Source organism: Quercus lobata, chromosome 11 (genome assembly GCF_001633185.2).
Source record: "Quercus lobata isolate SW786 chromosome 11, ValleyOak3.0 Primary Assembly, whole genome shotgun sequence".
NCBI classification, from domain to species: Eukaryota; Viridiplantae; Streptophyta; class Magnoliopsida; order Fagales; family Fagaceae; genus Quercus; species Quercus lobata.
This window is the reverse complement of record NC_044914.1, coordinates 6,954,755-6,959,744: the sequence shown is the minus strand read 5'-3', so window position 1 is coordinate 6,959,744 and position 4,990 is coordinate 6,954,755.

The window sequence follows — 4,990 nt, the reverse complement described above, 5'->3', positions numbered from 1 at the left end:
TAAGTCTTCTCATACAAATTTTTCTCAATTATTGATTTGATATATTGTGAATTTGAGATTAATGCATAATAAAAAGTGCTTCAATCATAAATCTAATTAGAAGTTATATTGTTTTAATCACAACTCACTACTTTAATAAATGTGTTCTTTTAACATTTTTCATTTTCCCCCACGTATTCCACGTTTCCATGTTTAGCCAACTATTTTGACTGGAAAAAAGAAGGAGTTATTAAGTCCTTTCGGGGGCTTTCCCTATGGCCCATTTCCTTTGATGAAGGCAGCCTCTTCCAAAAAGACCTGATCATTTTTTTTTGATAAAAAAAAGACCTGATCATTTCTTAGAACATTATATTATTTTATTCCACTACTAATATTTTAATTGTACAAAACAAAATAGAATATAATATATGATATATAATAAATCATTAAAATATTAATGTAAAATAGATAAAAGTAGCTGTAAGGACGCGATTTGTAATGAACCGTAACAGTGTTGGGTTCGCACGTAAAAATGCCCAAACAATATCATTCATAGAGCGTGGGTTTGAAAGGCTAGGCCTTAGTCACCAGACGGCGGGTTTTTCGTGGTGTTCGTACATGGTTTAAATCGTGTTCGCTCTGGGAGCCTTTCTCCTGGAGGCGGGCTAGGAGGCTTTGGTTTTTGGCCATTTTTCCCAGCCCCTTTTCCCCGGATTGCTTATTTTTCCTTTTATACTAGCCTGTCTTCCTTATCCAACGTCCACATGTGGGGTTCGATTTTCCAAGATTGATACTTGTCCCATCAGCCCATTCCCAGAGTGGTTGGGGGTGGTTGTAAAAGCTGAAGGGTATGACTCTGTCAGGTGCAGAGTATTGAATGGCAGTAAGTGCAGCTTTCCCTTTGTCCTTGGTCGTTAAGTTGTCCAGGGTGTCCTTCCCTATTGACATATATATTTTTAGATTTTTTCCCAGACTGTTTCTGTTCCGTTTTTGTCATTCCTTCCAGGGGAACCTCGGACATGCTGAGGACTAAATCGTCCTCGGCTGTGTCCCAGGACTATTTTGTACTTGTATTACCTATCCTTGGCTATAACCTTCCTCGGCCCGGGCCTTGGGCCCCAATGAATAAATGGGCCAGGGCCATAGATTATCGGGCCCTACAATAGCCCCTCAAAATCCTGCTGTCCGACCTCTTGGTCGGAGAGGAGGGTTTTGGTAATGCCAAGCCTTTATTGCAGCTCGTTTAACTCTGCCCTTCATTAATATTGGTATCTCTTCATCTACCCAGGAATCATACCGGGCTACGAGACATTCCTTCTGAATTCATTCACAATGCGTTCCTGCCGTTTCGTTATCCAAAACGCGCCTTTAATGATTTCCCTTTACGAGACCATTTAAATTCGACGGTATTTGACGTTGTGGGGAAGTGGAACGGGTATATTCTAGTTTACAGGTTTTCTTGAAAATCTGGACAGATTAAATACCTCTTGTTTTGCCCTTCATATAAGAAGAAAGGCATGAGGTTATTTCTTTCATATAGAGACCCTTTTAATCCTTCTGAAACCAGAAACCCTTAGCCACCTCCAGAGTTTACTTTATCTGCTAGTTACACCTTAAATTGTGATACGTTCAAGATAGGAGTGAGTAATCAAGGAACCATACCCTTATCAGAAATACCATGTTCTTATGAAGCTAAAAATGGCTCGGTCAGGGCAGGGATGGCAGAGACTCAAGATACTTCTCACCTTCCTTTCAGCCAAAATTCGAAGCAGGGGCTCGTCGTGTCAAACTTTCGGCGCGGCTGAGCTGGGGTCACCCATTATCAGTACCAGCCGCTCTCTCATGAGCATAGCTAACATGGCACCAGCGTGTTAGGAGTCAGGACTGACGCAGGGACTAAGTGCCCCTGCTTTTTCCTCTCTTCGTTCACTGGTGCCTCCTTTTGCCTCTCTTTCTTCTTCTTTCCACCACCAGATCCATTCTGGTGCTTTTCCTTCTTCCTCTTCTTCTTCTCCTTCTTTCTCTTCTTCTCTTCCTTCTTTCTCTAAAGAAGGTCCTCCTCTCAATATGGGCGCTACTGGGGCAGAGTTTGGAAGGACTTTGGAGACGAGTTTAAAAAGACATCTGACTGTTTATTTGTCTTATTATGGTTTTTTTTTATTTATTTATTGTTTTTGTAATCCACCTTCTGTATAGGCTTGTTTAAGCCCTTCTTTGTACGTTGTAATACCTCTTTATATTAATAAAAGTTGTTATTGCTTTATTTCATATGTTCTATCTATTTATTTCTGAAATGGTTACGCCGTGAATAGACATACTATCTTGTGAATTCTTTTTACTTTTACACTTTGACCGATACCTAGGACCGAAACCCCCACTAATAAAAAGAGCTTACTCCGTGCTTATCGAAGTTAGTCGGCGTAAGAATGCCAATTTGAACAAATGACACTTAAGGAAGAAATCCTTACCAGGAAAAAGAAAAGTATATTATGATGGGTTTATTAGAGTTATCTGGCATAATAATGCCGACCTAAGAAAACGATATTTAGGGCCGAAAATCCTTACTAAAGATAAAAGATACTATTATAAACGTATTGGAGGTATTGTATACAAAAAGACCGACCTGAAAATAGGTTGCATGCCCCAAACTCAAACGAGGTGATGGCGGAATGCTCGATGCCGTGTAGGAAATAATCACCCGAGGATACCCAAAATGAACAGCACCTGCAGGTTGTTGAATAATAAGGCGTTTTGCCATCTTCCTAATAACTTTCGTAGCCTTAAACTTTTTCTGGTGTTTGGTCCGAGGACTGAGTAACTTAAAAGTCTCCTTGAGTAGTTGGTTTCCCCATAGGTTTGAGTCCGAGGACCATGCAATACCTTGGTTCTGTCCAAAACTTGATTTTGGTAAGTAGTTGGTTTCCCCATAGGTTTGAGTCCGAGGACCATGCAATACCTTGATTCTGTCCAAAACTTGATTTTAGGTTTGAGTCCGAGGACCATGCAATACCTTGGTTCTGTCTAAAACTTGATTTTAATAAGTAGTTGGTTTCCCCATAGGTTTGAGTCCGAGGACCATGCAATACTTTGGTTCTGTCCAAAACTTGATTTTTGATAAGTAGTTGGTTTCCCCATAGGTTTGAGTCCGAGGACCATGCAATACCTTGGTTCTGTCCAAAACTTGATTTTTGATAAGTAGTTGGTTTCCCCATAGGTTTGAGTCCGAGGACCATGCAATACCTTGGTTCTGTCCAAAACTTGATTTTTGATAAGTAGTTGGTTTCCCTATAGGTTTGAGTCTGAGGACCATGCAATACCTTGGTTCTGTCCAAAACTTGATTTTAATAAGTAGTTGGTTTCCCCATAGGTTTGAGTCCGAGGACCATGCAATATCTTGGTTCTGTCCAAAACTTGATTTTTCATAAGTAGTTGGTTTCCCCATAGGTTTGAGTCCGAGGACCATGCAATACCTTGATTCTGTCCAAAACTTGATTTTAATAAGTAGTTGGTTTCCCCATAAGTTTGAGTCCGAGGACCATGCAATACCTTGGTTCTGTCCAAAACTTGATTTTAATAAGTAGTTGGTTTCCCCATAGGTTTGAGTTCGAGGACCATGCAATACCTTGGTTCTGTCTAAAACTTGATTTTAATAAGTAGTTGGTTTCCCTATAGGTTTGAGTCCGAGGACCATGCAATACCTTGATTCTGTCCAAAACTTGATTTTTGATAAATAGTTGGTTTCCCCATAGGTTTGAGTCCGGGGACCATGCAATACCTTGGTTCTGTCAAAAACTTGATTTTTGATAAGTAGTTGGTTTCCCTATAGGTTTGAGTCCGAGGACCATACAATACCTTGGTTCTGTCCAAAACTTGATTTTTGATAAGTAATTGGGGGAATTGACCCCTCGGCTATGGCATGAGACCTTGATTTTGGGGGAATTAGCTCCTCGGCCAAGCCCCTAGAACCATCTGTGCGGCTGACGCTATAAAGCGTAGCCCCTAGTAAAGAAACATAGCCCCTAGTGGAACTTTACGCTAGAACACTACAATCGGTCGTTGAAAATGATAAAGGGACTCTTTCGACTTATCGCCTGTGCCAACACACAAGCCTTTCTCACAGACGGCGCTAATTGTAAGGATGCGATTTGTAACGAACCGTAACAGTGTTGGGTTCGCATGTAAAAAGGCCCAAATAATATCATTTATAGAGCGTGGGTTTGAAAGGCTAGACTTTAGTCACCAGACGGCGGGTTTTTCGTGGTGTTCGTACATGGTTTAAATCGTGTTTGCCCTGGGAGCCTTTCTCCTGGAGGCGGGCTAGGAGGCTCTGGTTTTTGGCCATTTTTCCCAGCCTCTTTTTCCCGGATTGCTTATTTTTCCTTTTATACTAGCCTGTCTTCCTTATCCAACGTCCACGTGTGGGGTTCGATTTTCCAAGACTGATACTTGTCCCATCAGCCCATTCCTAGAGTGGTTGGGGGTGATTGTAAAAGCTGAAGGGTATGGCTCTGTCAGGTGCAGAGTATTGAATGGCAATAATTGCAGCTTTCCCTTTGTCCTTGGTCGTTAAGCTGTCCAGGGTGTCCTTCCCTATTGACATAGATATTTTTAGATTTTTTCCCAAACTGTTTCTGTTCCGTTTTTGTCCTTCCTTCCAGGGGAACCTCGGACATGTCGAGGACTAAATCGTCCTCGGCTGTGTCCCAGGACTATTTTGTACTTGTATTACCTATCCTTGACCATAACCTTCCTCGGCTCGGGCCTTGAGCCCCAATGAATAAATGGGTCAGGGCCACAGATTATCGGGCCCTACAGTAGCTTTTTATTTTTTAATTTTTTTTTATGATCCAAATTGCGTGAATAAAATCTAAAAAATTTGGAAATAATTGCACCCAAAGATTCTCCAAAGATTCTGAACTTACCTTATTGGTTGCTGAAAAACGACAATATTGAAAGACTTGAGGTATTGACCATTGTGATACTGTGAATACACACTATTAACTCACTTTTT